Below are 26196 nucleotides of genomic sequence, written 5' to 3'. Positions count from 1 at the left end.
CTCAAGCACCTCTGAGTCTACTGTCATCTGGCCCTGGATTTGGAGCACTCCAAATACATGGCCCCAACCCCAGCCATAACTACACAGCTTGCACACGGAAAGAACAGGTCCTCAATCAAATCCCTTAGGAGGCATGATATCATAGCAAGATCACTGGTTCTGGAATTGGGCAAGTGAACTGAATGAAATTCCTCTTCTCCCTGACATTGATAACCTTTGTTTCCATGGGCAAATTTGGCTTTTCTTGCCCTCAACTTTCAATCAACGAAATGATAATGCTGGACCATAAAGCCTCCAACATTGCTCTCAGCTCTAAATCCTAAGATCAACCTAGGATTCTATGAATGAGGGCCCCAGGATAGCATAAGTCTAGAAGCTAGAACCATGAAACAACGGGACAATTAAGGCTTTTCCCAGGGTGCCAGAATTTAGAGGGGCAATAACAGCATTTTCAGCACAATAAAAACAATGAGTTAAAATGGAAAGCTATCACCCCCAATGCCATATTCCTGTTAAGCTCCTCCTAAGACCCTCCTAACCCTCTCTCCTTGACCTAATATTGTTCTCCTTGGAAGATAAGTCATAGTGTCCTTAGGTCTCCATTCCCAACCTTTATCAACTGAGTTGATGACATGTTTTGTGCGGCTGGCCCTGGATACAAAAATCATTAATTATGGTTCTTCTCCTGGCCTCCCTCATAACTGTTCTTGGTTTCTTGATTTAGCCCTTTTGCTTCTCATTCTAGGCCTAATGGAACAGAGCAAGAGTTAACAAGTGTTCAAGCCCTTGGATCTATTTAGAGGAAGACCAATTTTCTTTGATTAAATGCAAGACAGCATTCAATTAGGGGGAAATAAACACAACACATCAACCCTCAGATAATAATTTTAAAGTCCAAAGTTAGTGCACAAATAGACCTCTATAATAAAAATTTACTAATTTAATGATGATGGAGTTTTTAAGATCTTGCCATTCTCACAGAGTGTATATGAAGGACACCCCTAATGTTAATTAGAGTTCGCTTCATTAACAACTTAACCAAAAGGCCACAGTTTTTGAAATTATTTGGGATCCTATGAGGAATGAAAGTTGATGAAAGAAAATTATCATGAGTATCTTTCACATCAGTTAATGAAGGGTGTGATGTATAAATCATTAACAAGGGCCATATGGTGACAGTCAGTAAGAGAAAGGAGAATGTGCTGCTTTTGTAAGGGGGCCGGACAGATGGCTACAGATAATGTGTGCACACACATGCCTCTTCATACATGTAGCCTGTGTGGTAGAACAGACATACTTCACCATGAAAATGATAGAATGGCTTTAATCTCCCAGATAGCTGTAGCTTACATCTCTAGACTCATCCTGTTTGGGCAGAGTTCATTTCCAGAGTGCTAGAGTTTTGACAGGCTGCAAATGCTTAATGATTCATTGTTCATTAATCTGTGCTCTTATTGAAGATATATATTGGGGTGGGGGTAGTTGCATTTAATAATATTTTATTTTTTCTGATTTTATGTAAAATTAGTTTTCAACATTCATTTTTGAAGATTTTGAATTCAATTTTTTTCTTCCTACCTCCCTTTTCTCTTCTTCTCCCCAAGACAGCAAGCAAGCTTATATGTACATGTTCATATACATGTACAGTCATGTTAAAAATATTTCACATTAGTCATGTTGGGCAAAGAAAAATCAGAACAAAATGGAAAGATCACAAAAAAATAAAAAGCAAAAACTAAGAAAACCAAAATAGGATGCTTTGATCTGCATTCAGACTCCATAGTTCTTTTTCTGGATAAGGATGGCATTTTCCATCACAAATCCTTTAGAATTGTCTTCAATCACTATCTTGCTGAAAAAAGCTAAGTTAAGTCTATCATAGTAAATTATTGCACAATGTCACTGTTACTGTACCCAGTGTTCTCCTGGTTCTATTTACTTCATTCAAGATCAGTTCATGAAAGTCTTCCAGGTTTTTCTGAAGCTGTCCTATTCATCATTTCGAATAGAACAATAGTATTCCATGACATTCATACGCCACAATTTGTTCAGCTACCCCAGTTTACTGGCATCCCCTCACTTTTTAGTTCTTTGCCACCACAAAAAGAGCTGCTTCAAGCATTTTTAATCTGTGCATCCTTTTCCGTTTTTATGATCTTTTTAGAATACAGACCTAGTAGTGATATTGCTGAATCAATAGGTATGTAATTTTATAGCCTTTTGGGCATAGTTTCCAATTGTCTTCCAAAATGATTGGAACAATTCACAAATCCACCAACAATGCATTAGTGTTCCAATTTTCCTCAGCAACATTTATCATTTTATTTTTCTATCATATTAGCCAATCTGGTAAGTATAAGGTGGTACCTCAAACTTATGTCAATTTGTAGAGGGATATCTTTCTGCCTGTGATAGACTTATCCACAATAATCCTAGTATGACCAGATCTGGTTTTTGAGAATACATATAGGTTCTGACTTCCTGAGTGTGTAACTATTGCTGTTCTATCATGGGGACATCAAAGTGGTCTGTTTTTCTACCCAATGGGGATGGCATAGTAGTGTTCCAGTCTACACTCTCCACATAGAGCACTCTCTACATGACCCTATATGGAATCACACATTTCAAGTTGAAAAAGATCTCAAGTACTGCCTCATCCATTTCAAGTCCTTAGTTCCATATCAGGAAACAGTCTCAGAAAGGTTGTGACTTGCTAAGTTCACACTGGTAAGGGGCCAAGCCTGGATTTGAACTTGCTTTCTTTGACTCTGAATCCAGAACTCCTCACTACATCACATGTGGTAAAAACAATATCCTAACTCTTCATCTTCCCCATGCCAGCTGAGCCCATTTTTTTCTTAAAAGATATTGAAACATTCTTTAGCATGTAGCTGGCTCCAAGACTCTTGGCTCAGACTGTTGCTGGATCTGGATTGTCAATATACATTTATTACACACCTACTATGTGCTGAGGGCTATGGTGAGGGAGGAGAGAAGGAATATGTCTCAGATGCTTGTCTATTGGAACACAATGCAGTCAGATGAAGTTATCAATTCAAAGGGTCTTCATACTTATTCTTATTGAATAGCTTCCTGCTATCACTAAATAAATCTTTTGTTAATTACTGAATCAGCCATGAGTCTAAATAAATGTCTCATTTTGTTCCAATATCCAATGCAAAGTACCAGGGGACTGGCCTGAGTTAGAACTAGCCCAGAATATCATGCTGCCTTGGAAATATAGTTAAAATGGCAAGGAATTTTTTTTAAATTGAGGATGGCATTACACAGTGAAAAGAGTCCCAATTCTGGTGTCAAAAGACCTAGTTTCAGATCCTACCTGTGATGTAATAAGTGTAATTCTGCATAAATTCACTTAACTTTACCTTCTTTGTCTGTAGAAATTGGACTAGGTAACCTCTTTTGGTCCTCATTGGCTAAAGAGAAAGGGGAAGAAAAAGTGATAATAAATCTTCAGAACTTATTTTCCCATTCCTTTATTGAGTCGTTGGATTGACCCTGAATTCTCTAAGGCCATGCCAGTGAGATGTAAACACTGGCAAATCCTACTGCCCTAGAAACCCTTTGAGTGCAAATCTGACAATAGATCATGTCCCTGTCATCCAGAAACCACCTTGGCTAAAACTATACAGGCTTATCCCCAAATTGGCTACCAGGTGTTGAATTTTCCCCCCACCAATTGCAAATTGGGATTGCCCACTAAGGGATGTAGGAGGCTACAATTTCTGCTAGCAAAGGAAACACCAACATCATCTGGGGAGACAGATCCTTGAAATATTGAAGAACTCTTCTGCAACCTGTTAAAAAGACTGCAAAGAAAGAGCAGACGAGACCATCTCAAGCACTATCCTGGGAGTGCCATGAATGAACAATAGACTCTTCTTGATTGGCATCTGTTTGAGGGCATCTTCTATAGGTGCCTCAGGCTACTCTACTGGGAACAGATTAAAAACCTGCCCAGTCATGTGGAATATGGTCTGACCCATTTGCTCTAAGCAATAGCATCCTTAGGGAGCTGCAATAGGCTTGGGATTCCATTGAGACAGCTCTATCCAACAGCTTGTTGCCAGTGTAGTTCATCTTTCATTGTCTGGCTTAACCACATAGCAGCAGCGGCAGCCAAAAAGATTATATGATTCTGGGGCAAGGGGTGGTAAATGCTCCCCAGCTCTTCCTCCCTACCTTCCCAGCTCCCCAAAACAACACAGATCCTACAATAAGCAAAGCAATGAAAAGGAATTTCTAGAATTGCACTGGTGGAAGATGGTTCTTTATTAAGTTGGTTCATCATTGCATGGCAGAGACGTCAAGAGTCAGTTGATAGTATGGGACAGAGACTGGCCCACTCCTGTCTCTAATTAGGAGGCAGAATCCTGGCAGATCATACAGCAAAGATTGCCAGGCAGAGAATATAGGGAGAAAGCAACCATTCTTAAGAGATTTCATCAGCTCAAAGCACCCAACACTTTTATAGCTCAATACTATGGAATGAAACCTATTTGTTCACTACTGTGCTATGCCCGATCTGATCAGGAGAGGGATAAATAATATATAACAATAATAGCTCATATTCAGAGTGTTTTACAGTTTATAATGAATTTACCAGACATTATCACACTTGAACCTCCCAATAATCCAGTAAACATTGGTACAAGTGACTAATAATACAACTAGCTATATTCCCATTTTACAGATAGGGAAACTGATATTCCATAGGTAAAGTGAATTTCCCCAAAAACATAAAACTAAAGTGATAGCAAAGTCAGAAATCAAACTGAGAGTTTTTTACTTCACATCCACAGATCACAACAATATAGAGCCTAGATTCTAAGACTCCTGCACTCTCATTAGACAAATGAACTTGAAGAGCAAATGTCTTTCTGAGACTTCAGTTAGATATGGTGATGAGAAATTCTAGGGCGAAAGCCACTTAAGAATATTAAGAACATTATATTCCTTGCTTTCTCAATGGAGGAGAACCTACAGATAAATAATTTGAAATTCAAAATTTTAAAAACAAATGAAAATATTATATATGTGTTTGTATGTATTTAAGCCTTTGCTTTCAAGAACTTTCCATTTGTTAGAGGGAGGATGGAATAAAAATACAAGGTGTAATACTCTTGTAAATCCTTCTTTTTTCCTAGGCAAATCTTTCTCCCACTAAGTACGTCCTTCTAAGCAAGTCCCTTGGTTAGAGATGTAGAAGGCCAGGAAGGATTCAGTAGAAAGAACATATGGTATTGTTATGTGTGTGTTACCCCACAAGTAGAATGTCATTTGGGAGAAACTAGACATAGTTTAATCTTTTCCCTCTCTATCCAGTACCAGTCTTTTCTGCAGAAAAAAATTTTTTTTCAATTCCTCTAACTTGGAAAATCAATGGGCTTTTCCCCCCACCAATGTCTAAACAGCTATTTGACTATGCTCTGCAGCGGGAGGAGCTGTTGAACAAAAGGTCAGAGCTGATTTGAAGTTGCTCTTTATATCAGCAATTGCCTTTAAAGACTAATTCTTCCAAGTCTGCAAGGACTCAGATTTTATATATATATTTAAATCATATAAATGTACAAATGACTTCATATTTTTGATTAAGCAAGTTCTGAGGAAATAGCTAGATGAACTGTTCAAGAAGACCAAAGATATGGTGATAAGGAAGCTTCTTTGAAACTCTGCTTTAAAAAAAAAAAAAAAGATGTCATGAGACACAAATGTGACCAAAGGCCTTGATAAAAGCCATGTCATCCTTTTGCCATCAAGGCTGCTGAGGTATGAAAGAGTCCACTGGGCTAGAGCTCTTTGCTGCCTTTAAAGTAGGGCTGATTAACATGCATTCAAATCTTCCTGAGAATGTGGCTAGCCAAAGGTTATCCATAAGACATTATTTTAATGAGCCCTGGAAAGCCAGCACTAAGAGGAATTTGGGGCAGGCTAGGGCATTTCATGTTTCTGGAAAAGAAATATTAAGAGAAATTCATTAATCCAAAAGTTGGTTTTCCCACACAGCATCAGTCCCTCATAGTCAGGGAAACTGCTCACTCAGACTCCTATTTGAGAAAATCCTACCCCACCCTACATTGAAATAAAGAAGCAGCATGATGTTGTCATGGAGAAATCTAGTCCTAGCTATACCGCTAATTAATTGGATGACCTCTTTGAGCTTTAGTTGCCTCATCTCACCGCCACTTTCCAGTTCTGGAACCATAATTAAATTAATACTAACATTGTTACCAGAAAGGACATGTCCAACACTTCCCCTAAGGCTCCAGTTGCCATCACTGTGACTGCTCAGACCAAACAAGCCTCCCTGGCCACCAATTCTTTAATATGTGCTATTATCCCCAAAGGAATAGCCAGGTAGCACAGTGGCTAGAGCACCCCAAATGAGTTTTGAAGAGTCTCTCTTGGGAATGTAAACAGTTTATAAAAACCTGACCCTATTACCGCTTTTGGCAACAAACCAGAATGCCCTTAAGATTGATGAAAGGTCTAAAGATAATGAAAAGTGTAGATGAGAAGAAAGCATCATATATTGTCAAGAGAACTGGACTTGAGTCAGAAAACCTGTGTCCACACCCTACCTGTGTGATTTAGGATAAGTCTATTTGCTCTTTCTGGACTGTTGATTCAGATTCAGATGTCTGATTTCTCTCATATTCTCAGTTTCTATGGCATTCATGTCAATGAGTTCTAGTTACTGATAAAATATCCATAGTATTATTGGATTTTCAAAAAGAAGAGACTTCTACCTCCTGTAGAATGCAAGTTCCTCAAGGGCAAGAGCTATTTCAGTATTGCCTTTGTGTCTTGAAGGACTACCCTAGTAATCTGTCATTTATTGTTATTGTTGAGTTGTTTTCAGTTATGTCCAACTCTTCATGACGCCATTTGGGGATTTTCTTGGCAAAGATATTAGAGTAGTTTGCCATTTCCTTCTCCAGCTCATTTTTAGCAGATGGGGAAATTGAGGCAGATAGAACTAAGTGATTTACCCAGGGTCACACAGCTAATAAATATGAGGCCAGATTTGAACTCAGGAAAATGAGTTCTAAGCCCAGCTCCATCCACTATGCCACTCAGTATCTACCTTATTGTAGATATTTGTATCTGCCATATTGTAGACATTTAAGAAATGCTTATGATTTTGTGTGTGGAGTCCAACTCTTTTGTTTTATAGATGAAAAAACTGAAACTCAAAGAGGGGGGAAGAACAAGCATCAATTAAGAACTTCTTATGTGCCAGGCACAGTGCTAAACACTTTACAGATTTTATCTCCATAACAACCACATGAGGTTATCCCTATTTTACAGCTGAAGTAATTTAAACAGATAGAGGTTAAGTAATTTGCCCAGAGTCAAACAATTGATAAATGTTTGAGGCTAGATCTGAATTCAAGTTATTCTAAATCTGAGTCTACCACATTATCTATTATATAAACAGCACAGTACAGTAGAGTCAGAGAACCACAGTTCAAATCCTCTTTAGTCTGTGTGACTTTAGTCAACTTGTTTTACTGCTTTAGCTCTCGGACTAGAAATAAGAGCACTGGACCAGATAATCTCAAAGGTGCCTTCCAGATACAGGTCAATTTAAAAGTTCTTGGATTGGGATACAACCCAAAGCCTCTGAATCTAAATTATTTCCAAAACCAGTCTATCAGAGGTAACAAGGGACTAAATATATAAAGTATTTTATAAACTTGAAAATATTATATAAATGCTATTATTCTTATTATCCTCTATAAAACTATGTGTACTCTCAAAAGGTATAAGATAAGGCAATTCTACCCATTAGAAAAGAAAAACACCCTCAAGGGGACTAAATCTTAGCACTTTTATATTTCTTTCAACACTGGAATATCATCAAGTTAGTAACACATGTGGCTCTCTTCATCTTAGCACATTCCTAAGACTAGTTGTACATTAGTTAAAAAAAAAAAGACAGTATTTGAAAAAATCATAGCTCACTTAAGCATTACAGTGACATTGCTACAATGACTTGCCTCTCATATGGATAACCCCAAGCCAAGAGATGTATCCTGATATGTCTATATTCTTGCCAGCTGGCACATTGACATCATGGCAATCCACTTGCTTAGCTTTGACTTGACCATGTGGCATTGTTGTAAAAATCTACCTGTTAACTATGCTGATACTTTTGATTCCATGTGATTCTACACATATATATTTATATACATGTGTATAGACACATATATGAAACCTGTATGTCTATACACATGTGCATATATTATGTGCGTATGTGTTATGTGCTTGTATACAGACACATATCCATCTATCTTCCAAAGACTTTGGTTGTGATATGTTTCTGAAAATTTTAAATAGAATTGCTAGGATGTATATTCAGTATTCCATTAATAAAAAGATAGAGCTGGATTTATACCCATATAAGAAGCAGAGTCATAGCTCATATTACAAAGAACCACCTTAGATGACAATGGCATCTGCTTGTCTCAAGTTGAGTAAATCACCTGCACATTTCACCTCTTGCAGGAGCTTGGAAGAGAGGAGAGAGAGTCAAAAATTGGAAGGAGACTTCTTTTGCATCTTGAATCAAGAAATGGTAATTCACCTGGAGACTCGACAGGGACAGAAATATGTGATGATATTGAGCATCTTCAAGGAGAAGAAATATAGGAATGTGTTAGTAAATATGATGAGCTGTATTTCAGTAGTTCAAAAAATATGCAACCAGTAATTCCCATAAATATTTAATAAGTGGGAAATATAAAGACAAAGGGGGATATGAACACATTTGTTATATAGTATTAAAAATGCATCATAAACATTTGTTGACTAAAATGATATTTCAATTTACATAATTCCTCTCAGACAGAGTTTCATTTGTGATGACAAACAGTCACATCATCTAGAAGAGCAGTTTGAAAGATTGAAAGATGCTTCTTCCTGAATCGTGAGCCCTCTGTGTGTATTTTAGAAATGCCAAGTGCTCTGCTTATTTTCTATCTTGACAAAAGTAGTTGGGCACAAGGACCATTTGGTCACTAATGTAGAAATTCTTCCTATTTCAAATATTGGGAGTGGGGGAGGGAGTCCTTATAAGACTCTGCTAAGAAGCTGCCATGAAGAAAAAAAAAATAAAGAATAAGAAAAAGTTCTCTTTCATCTAGCATGGGTTAGGTTAGTACAGAGAAAAGAGGAGGTATTCCAAGTCAAAATGGTCACATCTTACTTCCTTCAGTACTTTATCAGGGAAAAAATGAACTGCCACAAACAAAGGAACATTAGGCCAGAACAGCACAGAAGCCTAATAAACCTCTTCATAAAAAGTTAAAATTGCTGCCTCATTTATCTGCAGCAAGAGGCAGCTAGCACCAGGAATGTGCCTCTTCCTTCCTCTCCAAATGCAAGGGCAATTTACTGGCTTCTAAATAAAAAAATAAATAAAGTAAAAGGAAGGAGGCTCTGTATAGTCAATGATTTATTCATGGAGCTGAGAAAACTCTTCCTCTCTAAAATGATATTTTCCTGGGTTCTAACCCTTCAATCTTCCTCCAGTCTGGGAATATGTTTCTCTCCTCTATGTATTTTTCATTGGTTCCCATTATTACATGACACACCATTCACCTCAATCTACAGTATTGACATCTCAGTGGGGTTGCTTCTGTTTGGAGAAGTGGGCTGTTCCCCAGCTTGGAAATGAATGCTTCATCCTGTCTGAAGAACCGAGCAGTGCTTGTCCTCTGGGAAGGAGAGACCTGTGGACTTCTCTCCTCCCTTCCCCACAATGCATGAAACCTTGTCCAGAAAAAATGGGAAACAGCAAGATCTGTAGCTTGTACTTGTAATATTTTAGGTCACCCACCTCAGAGAGGAGACAGAGAACAAGCAAATGACCTGACAACCCATTCATGGAAGCACACAGAATCATCATTCCCAATTCTGGGGAGTTCCAAGTATCCAGGTGATCTAGTATGGTTGCCAATAGAGGGGAAACTAGACCATTGGAGAAATCCTAAGAAATATTAACAGAAAGAGATGATTTTTCAGTAAGAGAACGAGTTACCTATGAGGTATTTTGTCTCTGTCTCTCTCTGTGTGTCCGTGTCTGTCTCTCTCATCTCTGTCTCTGTCTTTCTGTGTCTCTCTCTGTCTCTCTTCTCTCTCTTCTCTATCTCTGTGTGTCTCTGTGTCTCTCTGTTTCTCTCTTTCTCTCTCTGTCTCTGTCTCTCTGTGTGTCTGTGTGTCTGTGTCTTTCTCTGTCTCTGTCTCTGTCTCTCTGTCTCTCTTTCTCTCTTTCTCTGTGTGTGTGTGTGTGTGTGTGTGTATATATATATATATGTATATGAATTATCTGAAGATTTTGCTCGACATTGACAATTATGGGGGATACTTCTTATTTGGGGTACAGAGCCTTACATAACTTTTACCTCTTAGTCCTCCATCTGACTCTTCCAAACAGCACAGCTTTAGTCACTTACTTGGTCTCAAACCATCACCCCCATTTGCTTGTGTCCATGCCCTGCTTCTCCTAAGAGCTATCTCACTCTTTATCTTGCAGAATGAGAGTCTACTTCTCTGAGAAATGCCCTTCCCCTCCTTTTAGAACAATGATATTCACAATCACATAGTCTGCAGTACCACTACCATCACTGCCTTCAAATGTATTTGCCCTCTGAGTAAAAGTGTCTTATTATGGCTTTAAGCAGCCTTACAAGTGAATCTGGTAAACCTCAGGCAGAACTAGAAGCTGGTGTAATAGTATCTGTTCTCAGGAATATTCCTTTTAACAGATTCTGACTCTTCTCCAATCTTTCCTCTCCATCCAATAGAGAAGAGGTAGTCATGAAAAGCCAAAGAATGTGAATCTCACTCCTACAAAACTACTCTTTTTGTTATTCTTGTTATGGATTGTCTTTATTATGTAATAAAAAAGAAAACAAGCTCTGCATTTATAGTTTCATTTTTCTATTAGACAATATATATGGAAATATATGACTTCTTTGGTGTTCATGACGTTCAGAATAAAAACAAAATGAAACAAAAAATTTAAAACAAAGTAAAAATCAAATGGCAGCCTATCTATACATCCTATCATAGTATTGCCTATGTCTGGTCATAGATCCTTCACAAAAGACCCATCTTAGGTGCATGTGTTAGAATCCTGCTTGAAATCTTTTTGTGTCTCAGAATTGTCAATGGAACACTTGTGCTCCCAGCTTATTATTCTTCATTTGTGCCACATGACTAATTTACCTCCTTTGATGATCATGAATCATGATCATGAAAATTATATATTTATTATGACACTACTTGAGTAAAGGTAATCACTACAAAGGGAAAGGACCTTTGTTGATCTTTTTTATGTATTATTTTCTTCCCCCCCCCCAGTTATATGTAAAAAAGGATTTTAACATTGTTTTTTAACTTTGAGTTCCAATTATTTCCCTCCCTTCTTGCCCTTATTAAGAGGAAAGCAATTTGATATAGGTTATACATGTGCAACCATGCAAAACATATTTCCATATTAGCTATGTTGTGAAAGAAAGTGAAGACCAAAAAACAACAGCAAAGAAAAATAGAGAAAGTATTTTTAAATATACTTCAATCTGCAGTCAGATTCTATCAATTCTTTCTCTGGAAATGAATAACATTTTTCATTTAACTCTTTTGAATTTATCTTCGATCAATGCATTGCTGGAAATAATTAAGACATTCACAATTGATTATCATACAATGTTGCTGATACTATGTACAACTTTATTCTGGTTCAACTCATTTCACTTTGCACTGATTCATGTAAGTTCTTCCAGGTTTTTTGGAAAGCATTCTGCTTACCATTGCTTATAACACAATAGTGCAATCATATGTCACAACTTGGTCAGTCATCCTCCAATTAATGAATATCCCCTCAATTTCCAGTTCTTTGCCACCACTCATAGGGCTACTTTAAACATTTTTGTACATATAGTTCCTTCTCCTTTTTGTTTTTTATCTCTTTGGAATATAGATCTAGTAGTGGTATTGCTGAGCCAAAGAGTATTCATGGTTTTATAGTCCTTTGGGTATAATTCCTATTTGTTCTATAGAATGGTTGAATCAGTTTACAATTCCACCAATAGTACATTAATATCTTAATTTTCCCATACCCTTCCCACATTTACCATCTTGCTTTTGGTAGGGTGAAGTGGAAAAATATTCTTGAGTATTATTTTAAATCTGTATATCCCCATATCTGCATACATTTCTTGGATTGGCTTAAACTATTGCTGATCTTTGACCATGTTATCAGTACCTTTCTTTTTCATCTCCCTCTTCTTTTTTTTCTTTTTCTTCCTTCCTTTTCTTCTCTTTTCCTTTCCATTTCCCCCCCTTAAGCTTGTAAACTATCCTTTAAGAGTATTTCACAGCCTAAGGTCCCAAACTTCTTTATTTCCTTGAAGTCTGAGGATCACAAGAGGTGGATGAGGATGAATCCCGTTAGTGAAGTCTACAAGTAGATATTCTCAGTGATGTCCCATAACATGCTATCAGTGAATGTGGGGGTGATGTATCTAACAGCTATGCTCTCTTCCTCCTTCTTAGGAATCCTAGTGGCCTATGGGTAGTAAGTATGTATGTAGCAACAACTTTCCAAGAAATCTACCAGGTAAGAATCTACAGTCTTCTATTAGTTTTCATTATGCTGGTGGGGGAGCTCCTGATTTAGTCCCAGAATTAAAAAGCTGACTAACAATAGCTATGCTAACCATTCTAGCAAAAAGATGATGGATTCAAGGTGCAGAAGAAGCCATATACTTTTGAACATATACAACATAGATATTTGTTTTGTTTGACTATGCTTATTCATTAAAAGGGCTTATTTTGCTTTTCTTTTTCTTTTAAACTGGAAGAGGGAAATGGAAATAAAAGGATATAAATGATTATTAATTTGGCTTTTTTAAGTGTAAAATTAACAACAAAAATAGACTGTTTTTCCTCCATTTTCAAAAAGATTCATTGCACAAAAGAAACAATGAGTTCAGTCCCTGAAGCAGTCCAAAGTAGGCTTAGCTTAGTTCCCAGAGGAGTCCTCTGGGAATCTACAGTTATCCATGGGGCAACCAGTGGAATATATATTCAAGACTTTAAAAGATCTATGATTTCCTCAGTCTGGATATTTTCCCTACTGACAAACATCACAAATCCTTTCTAAGCACCAGCGTAAACAATCTTCATGAACTTCTGGGACTAAAAATCATTAGTTTCTAGTGATGATTTTCCCCCCATTATATAGGGAACTCCTGTTGTAATAATTCCCTCCACCAATGCAATTTGGCAATTCATCAAATGAGATAATATTTGGAAGGAGCTTAGCATAGTGCCAGGCACATAGTAGGTGCTATATACATGTTCATTCCCTTACCTCCTTCTCCCTTACCTCCAACTCACAGTCTGAGAGATTTTTAAGTCACTAAAAGTTCAATATTCAGAGAATTTATGATTTCATCAGTATAGGAAATATCCAGTTGAAGAAACTTTTTCTACCAGTGTAGGTAAGTGCCTATCAGCAATTTTGAACATGAGAGAAATCTTAGAGTTCCCTGAGGCATTGAGAAGTGACTTGCCCAGGCAGTATATGTCAGAGGCAGGACTTGAACCTAGGTTTGATTTTGAAGCCAGATCATGGTTTATTGTACCATAATACTATCTCCCTACAAATATACATAAAACATCAATTCTCTACTTTTAAGTTTGCAAAGTGCATTATATGTTATCTCATGTGATCCTCACAATAATCCTGTAAAGTAAAATGCTATTTTATCCTCATTTTACAAATGAGGAAACTGAGGATGAAAGATACTAGATGACATAGCCAGATTCACTGAACTAGCATCAAGGAAGACTTCAAATTCAAGTCTTCCTGACTCTAAGCCCAGAACTTTCTCTACTCTACCATCTTACAGTTTATAAGTATGCAAAGAAAATTATAAATATAGGTATCACGCATAGCTATCACACAAATACACATAGAATAGTTAAGAAAATCTATAATAAGTCAAGAAACAGTAAAATCAATGAGGCCATTCTATGGCAGTCTCTATTAGTAATATCTCAATGCTCTCTAAACATAGTACTTTGCAAGATTCCAAATTCAGCAATTCTGAGACATACCAGAGAAGCCCATGGTATTAATCAAATTCATAAATGGATTCTATAGTCCAAATGCCTAGAACTGAGATACATCATAACATGCTTTCACCCATTGTGGGAAGAAAGAAAGCACTAGGGTACTGTGACATCATCAATCTAAGCAGAAGTATAGAATAGATTTCCTGATTACTAGGTTAAGTGATGCATCAAACAGGAGCAGGTCTGGGTATTGCTAATCATTTAAATTTAGGGAGACTGGGCTCAGTGACATTATCAAGCTGACATTAAAAAGTGGCTTCTCTCTGATACCAGGAATATGTTTGTGTCCCTTCGGGAATTTATTACCCAAGAAAGCCAGTGGATAGATGCCCCCTTTCCAACAACCTGTGGCTACCAGAGTCCTCATCACTTATCCATATGTCTGCTGCTAGTAGAAATCTGTCTTCCTGAGCACCTCCAGCCCCTTTCCTAATGGTGAGCTCCTTTTTCGGCCACATATCCCCAAAGAAAGTAGCATACAACCAGTCAGGAAATTGGATTTGTATAGGCAATCCCAAGTGAGACATAAAGTCCCATTCTGTCAATGTTTTGTTCCATGGTGAGAGTTTTAGCAGAATTTAATGTGTTTTTGGCCCTTTGATCTTGTGGGATTCCTACAATCTGTCAAATCCCCTTCTTGAAATATCTTTCGGATTTAGTTCATTAAGGTTGGAGAAATCTGAATCCATGGCCACTATTGTTTTATATACCCTGCTATCTCTCAACAATATCTGATACATATAACACTTTAAAGTTCTCAAAGTTTTATATACATTATATCACAACAACTCAATCTGTTAGGCTCTATAAACATGATTATAAGCATTGGGAAGGAGTCTTCCTCCAAGACTAGAAAAGGAATTTATCTCATTAACTCAGTAGATCCCTGACACTTCAACCCTATCATCATTTTTGCATGTGTGGATTCCGGGCTGAAAGTATATAGTTGCAGTCTTTGTGGTATGGCTGTTCAAAGAGAGTGGAAAATGAGATCCATGACTCTCTTTTATTGCAGCTTATTGTTGATGGGCTCAGATGACAATAGACTTCCAGCTTTGGATCAGATTTTCACCTAAAGACACAAGACCCAGCTTCAAGGTGATAAGGAAAGTAGTAACTGAATATGAAAATGGAGGGAGGTATCTCACCAATTTCTTTCCCATATCCTTTAATATTATCCCTTTTTCCTTCCCCAGATATATCCCTTCTCAAAGATATAAGGCACCTTTGGCCAAGGGGCAAAAGTCCTGGACATACCAATGGCCTGTCCTAGGTGGATTGGATATTGATTGAGAGCCATAGGACTCCCAGTTTGAAGCTTACCTCTGTAATTCCCCTCTCCTAGTTTCAATTTTCTCTTCTATAAAATGAGGGGACTGGACTAGATGACCTCTAAGATCTCTTCCAGTCCTACATCATATAATTCATGTAACATTCCCAGTATCCCCTAGCAATCAAAGATCATTTACTTCGTTCTTATTTCCTTCCCATCCTCCAAATCACTTTCACAAAGAAAGGCAGACATGGCCAGGGTTTACTATCAGCCCTGGCATTGTTCCCATCTCAGAAGATGTTCCTGCATAATCTGGAGCATGGGGAGGAGGGGTGAAGGGAGAAAGATAAATCCCTCTGTTCTTTGCAAGGAGGGAGGTGGGTGAAGGGGGAAGGAGAAAGGGAGGTTGCAACCTAAATGATTTTTAATTATTTTCTGATCTGCCACATCATTAGGAAGACAGAGGAAACCGTTAAGACATAAGACATGCTGATCTAATGTCATTGATTTTCACATATATTTTATGATTGATGAAATATGATGAAGCTGGGACTGAAAAACTCTTCAAGTATGATATGAATAGGGAACGTCCAATCTCATTAAGAAGGCCAGCAGTTAGCTTTGTCAGGGATTTCTAGAGTCCAGAACCAAACTGCCTGGCTCATTTGAGAGCTTTTCTGCTTCATACCTAGAAACCCTTTTCCTCTATGGAAAGATACTGAGAGTATCCTGAAATCTGCCAAGCCATCCTCATCTCCACTCTTAGTTTTCAGTTCATATATCTGAAGTACCTACTATGGGCTTAACATTGTCCCAAGGCACAATGAAGGCTACAGAAGTCTACAATAGAACAAAATGCTATAGATGCAAATTTAGAATAAATACATTGTTACTTCCATTTTCTTGCAATGTGGTAATGTGAATTTTGAACAAATACATTATTACTGTTATTTTCTTGAAATACAATAATATGGGTTTTGAACAAATATATTGTTACTGTTATTTTCTTGAAATATACATTTGATGGTGATATTTTCTAATTTTGAAGTCGAGTTGGAAATTTTCTCCATATTTTATGTGATCTGATTTATTTGTATTTGTTGAAAGCTATTATGTTTATAATAAACAATTTTTATAAAGATAATCTCAGCAGACTAGTGTTCCCATCAATTTAAATGGGTGTCAACACTAAAACCTAGCTTTCTCAGTGTTCAAATATATAACTTCTTGAGGAGAATCCTCTCTTTTCACTCAATTACCCATTTCTTTGATCTTGTGTTACATGCCCACTATGTAACTAGGCACACTAAGCAAGAGGGGAATAGGGGAAACAGATGAAAAGAACCACAGTTCCTGCTGTCTGGGAGGTTACAATCTAAAAGAAAGGAAGAGAGGAGGAAGCAAATCAGATCCAGACACCAATGATTGTAATACAAGTTAGAATGTGGTAAATGCACAGAGAGATCAGGAGAGAGAGAGAGAGAGAGAGAGAGAGAGAGAGAGAGAGAGAGAGAGAAGAAGAAGAAGAAGAAGAAGAAGAAGAAGAAGAAGAAGAAGGAGGAGGAGGGGGGGGGGGGGGGGGGGGAGGGGGAGGGGGGGGGGGGGGGGGGGGGGGGGGGGGGGGGGGGGGGAGGAGGAGGAGGAGGAGGAGGAGGAGGAGAGATTTATTGTCTTGGCACAGTATCTAGTTCCTAGGACAAAGTCTTATACATAGAAGGTGCTTGATAAATGTTGAATTCCAAAATTTCATTAGAGAGGGGAGGTCCCACTTTCAGCTAGAGCAATTAGAGAAGGCTTAAAGGATGTCCTAGACCCAGAACTGACCCTGGATAGAAGGAAAGGGTTTCCATAAGCAAAGATGGGGAGAGTATCCACTCTGTGGATGGGAGGTTTAAATAAATGTAGGGTAGGTGGAGAGCAAGATGGGACTAGGGAATAGCTAGCAGTTCAATCTGGCTATAATGTGGAATATATGAAGGGGAGTAATATAAAATAAAAATGGAAATGTAGGTTGGAGATATAGAGCAGAGGGCTTTGAATACCAGGGTAAGATATTTGTATTTTATCCTTAGGCATTGTGAATCCATTGACAGTATTGAAATAAGATAGTGACATGACTTGACTGTGTATTATTAGCAAGATTACTTCGATAGTAATGTACAGGATGGAGTATAGAATGTAGAGCCTAAAGGGTGAAAGAACAGTTAGAGGCTATTATAATAGTCTCAAAAACATAATGAGGTCTTAAACTGAGATAGCAACAATGAAAGGGGAAGAATGCAAGAGATATTTCAGAAATAAAGTCCATAAGATTTAAGAGAAATAATAGCAGCAGACATTTATATAGTACTTTAAGATTTGTAAAATATTTTATATACATGATATCATTTGATCCTTACAGGAGCCCTGTAATGTAGATATTATTATTACCCTCCTCCCTTTTATAGATGAGGTGACTGAATTTCAAAGACAAGTGAACTGATAAAGATAAGAGAGCTGGTAAGTAACTGAGATGAGATTCAGATCCAGGTCTTCCTGACTCCAAGTCCAAATCATCAATTCAACAAACTTTAAGTACCTACTATGTGCCAGGCACTGTACTGAGCACTGGAGATGCAGAGAAAAGCAAAAACAAGATTGTGAATAGATTTTTTCCAGAAAATGAGATTTTTAGCTGAGGTGTGAAAGAAGCCATGGAAGTCAGAAGGAAAAGAAGAGGAAGAGAATTCCAGGCATGGGGAATAGCCAATGAAAAACACAGAATTCAGAGATGGAGTGTCTTGGGTAAGAAACATCCATGATGCCAGAAACACTGGATCTTAGAATACATGGAGGAGGATAATATTTTAAAAACATTGGAAAAGCAGGAGGAGGTCAGCTTATGAAGGGATTTAAATGCCAAGTTAAAGGTTTTGTTTTTGAGCCTGAAGGCTATGAAGAATCAATGAAGTTTATAGCCTAGGAAAGTGACATAATCAATCCAGCACTCTAACCATTATACTATGACACATGGCTACTTAGTGGATGATGGGAGATTACAAAAAGGAATAAGGTAAGAAAGAAGGGAGGAAGGGAGGAAGGGAGGAAGGGAAGAAGGAAGGAAGGAAGGAAGGAAGAAAGGAAGGAAGGAAGGGGAAAAGGAAAGGGAAAGAAAGGAAAAGGCCTTTAAGCTTTCCATCTGAATAGCAGACTGATGAGAAGATGGATATATAAATTTAAGAATCAACTTCTCAGAAATTATAAGCAATGTCATAGAGTGAATGAGATCTTCAAGGGAATCAATGTAGAGAGAAAATAGAACTTTTTCTACCCTTAATAGACAGGAAGAGGGAAAAGAAATTAACAAAAGAAACTAGGAAAAGGTAATCAGAAAGGGAGGGTGATGGGAAAGAGCAATGTCACGGAAACCAAGGAAAGAAAGAATACTAAAATGGATGGAATGATAATGATCAATAATTCCAATAGTATCATGGAAAAAGAAGAGTTCAAAGGATTTGGCCACTTTGGGTGATCATGGTGGAAAACAGTTTCAGAGAGACTGAAGACAACATATAAGAAGATGGATTATGATTAGGTGGAGGCAGAAAATATGAAGTATCTATCTTAAAAAATTGACTGTGAGTAGGAAAAGAGGGAAAGAAATATGATTACTGAGGAAGAGAGCAAGAACAATGGAAATTTGTTGTGGTGGTATCATATCTTTTTTTGATGAGAGCAAGAAGAATTGGGAATACCTGAACATGTTTATAGGTAGAAAGAAAGAAGACCTACTGAGAGATAGAAAATGAAAGAAAAATGAAGATGATGAACATCTTGGATGAAAGAAAAAGAAATGATATCATGAGCAGAGGTTCTCAAGAAGCTTATAAATCATCTTATCATCTTATATAATCATCTTAAAAACCAACACTCATGAAATAAATTTAATGTGAAAGAGACATGTACAAAGCTTAATATAACCAAATGTCAAAAATATACATACACTTCAGACATAGGACTCCCTGTAGGCTGCTCCAACTTAGCACTTGGAGATTTTCAAATTGTCAAATACTAAAGACAGCAGTATTTAAGATACTCTGTAAATCTGGGTTCCTACAATTATAGCACAGGTGTCTCTATCAGTATGCCTCCCATTAACAAGCAGCCAATAGACTTAAATAGTTTTCAACATCAACAAAATAATACTTACTATTACGATAAAGTGAAAATAATAGCTACAAACCATTCTTCTCCCCCTAAGAAAAGTGGAGTCATATTCATCAACAACTCATGCAGTATCCATGAGAACAGTAGCAACTTACAAATAGTTTTGAAGTACAAATGTAGGGATCAAAATGAGAGCCAATGCAACTCACAATTTAAAATTTTCTTGCCTATTTTTTTCTCTTCCTGGAATCTTAACAAAACTCCTCTGTCAGATTGTTCAGTAGAATTACTAAGATCTGATCCTCTTTGCAAGCTGGATTCCCATTTACCAGGACTTTTTATGTGTTCATTGACAGCTCTCTTCTCTGTTCTCAGAGGCCAAAAAAAAAAAAAAAAAAAAAAATCACTGAAATTGCTTTTGGTTTCAAGTGATGCCTTTATTTACATCTGTTTGGATTTATGTCTCTGGTCCCTCAATTGTTCCTCAAAATTTCTCTACCTGGTTTAGTGCCAAAACTGATGGAGGAACAAAGAGAGAATATTACCCCTCTCATGAGAAGTGAAGACCTAGGTTCTTCCCTGACTGACTGTTCTTGGCAGGCCTCTTGAACTTCTGTATAGCTCCAAAATTTAAATCCCACAGGATCATGGCCAATTTTCAGCCCAGCCAATCAAATTGCCTATTCTCACTAAATCAGAGAGATGTGTTTATACTTTGTAAAGGGATCACCAGATGTTAACACCTTGTTTTTACAACATTCGCTGATTGTCATCTCTGAATACATCCCAGGACTATATCAACTGAGCTAGAGGCATGGAGAGGAAAGTCAAATTGTCCTCCCTTAAATAGATAAAAAAAAAAGTACTATTAGTTAGGAAGAGAAAAAAAAAAAATGGTGATGACTCCAGTAGTGTTTTGAGTTATTAAGGAAGGCTTCATGAAAAGAGTGGAACTTGACCTTAACCTGCATTAAACCTGCTTTGCACATGAAAGTGCCAGTCTAACATTTGTTTCTTGAAGCTCTTGGAGACTAAGAAATAAATGTGCCTGTCTATAAACTTGAATTTAACACAAAACACTTACATTATAAATGCATAAAATCAACTTGTTTTTAATTAATGAATAAAATTGATTATTTACCTATATGTCTTAGTACCATTTTAGGAACTAAAAAAACACAGAAATATGATGGTTTTTATTCACAATAAGTTTATAATCTAACTAAGGAAAATGGGTATATATATGTGTGTGTGTGTGTGTGTGTGAGTGTGTGTGTGTGTGTGTGTGTGTGCTTGAAAAAGTAGTGAATAAGTAGAAAAACTTCTAGTAACATTCACACTGGTGTAATAAAGTGTTAAATTATGCATTAGCAACAATCAGAGAATAGGAAATTGTATAATAAGAGACTAATTATTCAGTACATGAAATGAATGCAAATAAAATCCAAAAAATAGAAATAAATGTAGTCTAATGCTGCCTAGAAGGGTTTCATAAAGGAGTGAAGGCTTGAGCTAAGCTTTGAAAGATAAGGAGGATTTAGATCAGCAGAGGGAGGGGCAGAAATTGACTGAGTCAAGCAATAGAGGTGGCACAGAGACAGTGTTTGGAAGGACAATAAATTAGCTTTCCTTACGGGATCACCAAGTGTACAGTGGAGAACAGTGGAAAATAAATTTGAATAGGTACAGTGAGTTGAGATTATAAAAACCTTGAAATGAAGGCAAGGAGTTTAGATTTGATAGACAATAGGAAACCATTGAACAGAATTTTGAGCATATTTAAGAGGGGATTTTGAAAAGAAACATGATGAAAGTGATATTTTAGAAAGATTAGTCTGGCAGTACTTTGCAATATTGCCTGATCGGGGAGAAAATGGAGGTAGGAAGATGAATGAACAAATGAGTGAATGAATAAGTGAGTGAATAAAGCATTTATTGCATGTTTACCATGTACAAAGCACTATGCTAAACACTAGGTATACAAATATAAACTAAGACAATCTTGATTCTCAAGCAGATCACATTCTAACATAGGAGACAACACATACAAGAGGATTCAACCTCTAGGGCAGATGGAAAATCCCAGTGGTCCTTAGGGTTCAATGGCAGAGCAGATGGTAAAACCAAATGGTCTAGATAGCAAATAATCCAGTTTGGCTAGAGAGTGGAATGGAATCTTCTTTAGAGTCATTTGGATTTTGAAAATCATATTTGTTTCTGATGCTGAATTGTTTGTTCCAAGGACTGGTGACAAAACCTTTCTTTTCAACAGGAACCATCAGTATTCTAAGTTTCAGATAATAGGAGTCTAGATTTAGATAATAGCAGTGAAAATGGAAAGGAGGAGAAGGACTGAAATTAGGAAATATTGTGAAATATTGATTGCTTTATCGCACATAGGAAGTTTTGTTATAATAGACAGCATACTAACATAGTCAAGAGACTTGGGTTCAATTTCTTTCTCAAGTTGTGCAGCCATGGGCAAGCTCTATCTTCACCTACATTTATATATAATACATTGAGACTTACAATGTATTCCATTGATTACTTCATTTTATCTTCACAATAATATTGTATGGTATATACATTTTATAGATGGTGAAACTGAGGTTTTATCAGAGACAAAAAGAATTGTTCCAGATCATATAACTAGTAAGGCAAGTTCTCCTGAATTTAAACCTATTGTTCTTTCTACCATATCATCTACCTCACAGGACTTCAATTTCCTCACGTGTAAAATGGGGATAATAATAACCCCTACCTTCCAAACAGCATCAATAACAACAAAAATACTAAAGGCTTGGAAAACATCTCAAAACTTGCAATTACACTCCTCTCCAAAAAAAGACTGAGACAATATTAATATTAACTCAAATATTTACTTTCTCCAACTTTATAAAATATTTATGAAAACAGTCTAGGAATTCTGTAAGGACATCTTTGATAAAGTTAGAAGAGAACAGACAAGTTCTTGAAAATAGTTTTCTACAGAAGACCACATCTTCATAGTCACCCATTTGGCTAAAAGGCTTAGAGAATACAAAATCCCACTGTTTCTTTTGTATCTTTAATATAATAAAGCATTAGAATGAATAGAGCAAAGTGATGCTTTTAGGGACTCTCCTCTCAAAAGATGTCTTGTCTTTCCCATATAAATTTTGATTTGCCTGGATTTGGAAAAAATGAAGGCAAAAATGAAAGAAAAGTACTTTCTCCTCTGGTTCCAAAAAAAATTTTTTTTTCCTCCCATAAGGTATTTCCTACTTCCAGTCATCACTCTCAACTTCATTCCTTTGTGGGGAATAGAGGAAAAATAAAGGAGGAAATGTGAACTGATAAACTAGATTCCTCCAGAACAACAATGTTTTTGGCTTTTTTTTATTTGGTTTAGACTAAAGACATCGAAAATCCCAAATCTAGCTTTGTCTACTTTGGAATATCTATAAAGATGAATAACACAGTATCAATAGTATTCCTTCTCCTTTGTTAAGATTCCCCAGTCAAAATAGAATCCTAGAGTTTTAAACAGAAGGTTTGGACCTCTTTATTTCTATATACAAATATTGGTCATTTTCTTGTTTTATTACTGTCTACCTCAGAATTAGTGAAATGCACAAAAAGCAGTTATGATTGATTTTAATTTCAAATCTAAATCAAGCCAGATTTAATGTATTAAATTAGGAATTATGAACAAACATAAACAGAAAAGTTTGATATTAAATGTGTCTATTTAAGACAGAAAAAGAAAAAAGGAAAGTTAAAGCACTTTACTATTTATTTTAGATATTCCAAAAAAGAAGAAAATCAGCAAGCCTCAATCCATTGCACCTATGTCTTTCCCTGGGGTCTGTCCTTCTCATTTGTTAAGATCCCCTAGTCAAGACAGAATCCTAGGGTGTTTATTTTGGACGTCTGGCTATTTCTATATACAAATATTAATCATTTTCTTGTTTTTATAACTGTCCCCCTCAGAATTATTGAAATACACAAAAATCAGTTATGATTATCTTAATTTCAAATCTAAATCAAGCCAGATTTAAAGTAATAAATTAGGAATTATGGACAAACATAAACCGAAAAGTTTGGTAGTAAATGTGTCTATTTAAGACAGAAAAAGAAAAAAGGAAAGTTAAAGCACTTTACTATTTATTTCAGATATTCCAAAAAAGAAGAAAATTGGCAAGCTTCAATCCAGTACCCCTATGCCTCTCCCTAGGGTCTGTCTGGACAAAAGGAAACAGCAGTTAAGGAGACAAATAGCCTCAAAACTGCACACTCTAATCCACTTCTCCAACCTCCCTTCTCCCTCCTTATTCTTATTCATTTAATTCTATCTGAAATCACCCATTCAGTATCTTTTCAAGACCAAAATACCAACTAAGTTCCTAAATTCCAGCTGCTTGCTCTGTCACAGTAGTACTACATTCAGAAATAATTATAGTCTTTAGTTCTGTCTTAGGTTATAAGAATAATGTTATTGAAGGGGAGGAGGTACTATCTTAGAAATTTATGGAACTAGATTCTGCAAGTTTCTCCCTGCCACAGAAATCAGTTCCTCAAAGTCTGGTGTATATACATAGATCGAATGAAATCAAACAAGGTTCCCTGAAACATGTGACAACAGAATAATGTGATTATCCTCTTAGCATTAAAGTCAAGCAAGACATAAAACATGAAGTGTATCCTTGCCAAAGTTGTTTGCCACTGACATGGAGAACATTCAATATTTATATCAAACTGAAGAGGGATTCCTTATCAATAGCAACATCCTAGCAAAATATGAATACTATTGTTTTGATCTCATCCAGCCCCAGAATATTGCATAGCTTCCTATACTCACATGGGCAAAAACCAAAAGGATAAAGGATGACCAGGCTATATCACTGATCCATCCATCCACAGATCCCAAATAAACACTAAGCCATGATCTGAGCCTACAATTTAAGCAGCAAGGGAAATTAAACTTGTTGAAAAACTGTACAAGGTTTTTAAACTTTCCAAGCTTTTCTCTGAAAGGAAAAGTTGTTTTATTTTTTCCTTCAGTGGTCTTCAAAAATATGATCATGGCTGTCAATTATGAAATATTGCAGTCACCAAATATTTAAATTTGATAACTACCCAAAGGCAATGGAAAAGTATATGGTGCTCATGAATATACTTTGAAATGTTATCAATAAAGAATTGATCAAGATAACTAGCGTAAAGCATGTCATCAGAAAACCACATGATTCGAAAACAAAATGAGCCATTTGTAAGGTAAGTAATTAAAGAATAAATAATGGACAACCTACATGTTCCACTGACTTCTCTGAAAAATTAAGAAATCTGAAGGAAGACCCCAAACATAATGAATAGATCTCCTGTGAATGATTGATAGGGAAACATGAACAGAATGAGAAAGCACAAATGAGTCAGGATCAGCACCATCACTGAGAGGATTCACATTGACAAGATATGAACCCCATTAAAAGGCTGAAACATCAAATCAGAAACCAGCAGAGCTCCTTGAATATAGCGATTCTAGGTAAATATTTTTGATGGTAATGATGATAATTAGGATAACCCCAACATTTGAAGGCAAGGATCATGGAAAAATAAGCATCCTAATTAACTATAATAGATAAGGGTAAATTCAGGGACAAGAAAGATTATTGGATAATGAAAAAATAGATTTAGAGTTGAAAGGGGACTTAGAAGAGATTGAATTTAACCCCTTCATTTTACACATGAGTAACTGGTGCCTAGGATCACATAATAAGTTTCTTCTTAATTCCATGTCTAGTATCTGCCAACTACACTGTGCAGTCTCTCCTCTAAAGATAACCATTTAAATTTTAACCATGTTGATTTAAACATGAATTAATGATAAAGCACTTACCTACAACAAATGTTTATTGTGTTCCCTTAGCTTGGAAAGAATAAAGCAAAATTTATAGACATATATGCATACATATAAGCATGTATGTATAATGCATGCATAATATGCACACATGTGTGTATTTCATACTTCTACATAAATATAAAGAGTGGCGAGGTAATGTAATGGCTGGAGGATCAGACCTGCAATCAAAAAAAGTCATCTTCTTGAGTTCACATCTGTCTTCACACACCTACAAGCTGTGTGTTCCTGGGCAGGTTATCAAACTCTGTTTGCCTCAGTTCCTCATTGTAAAATGAACTAGAAAATGAAATGACAACCATTTCCCAAATGGGGTTATGAAGAGTCAGACATGACAGAACAACTACAACAAATGTAAAGATAAATAACCAATATAGGGCAATATAATTATTGAATAAGGGACACAGACAATAAAGTTCTCCAAGAGTTCAGAGAAAATGAGAGATAGTTGTGCTAAAGAATAGTTTTTTTTTTTAATCTCCATAGAGAGGGCTGGATTTATCTAAATCTTTAAGTATAGGAAGAATTTATATAGTTAAAGGAGAAAGAGTGAGGAAGAGGGAGAAAATTCAATAAAGGAGAAAGTCCAATAAATGGACAGGGACATAAGTGGGATCAATATGTTTGGAGGATACTAAGTAGACAGCCAAGGTAGTTTTGTCCTGAGAAATGATGGGAGATAAGTCTGGAAATGGAAATTGGAACC

This window comes from Sarcophilus harrisii, chromosome 4 (assembly GCF_902635505.1).
Source record: "Sarcophilus harrisii chromosome 4, mSarHar1.11, whole genome shotgun sequence".
NCBI classification, from domain to species: domain Eukaryota; kingdom Metazoa; phylum Chordata; class Mammalia; order Dasyuromorphia; family Dasyuridae; genus Sarcophilus; species Sarcophilus harrisii.
This window is presented reverse-complemented; position numbering follows the sequence as displayed.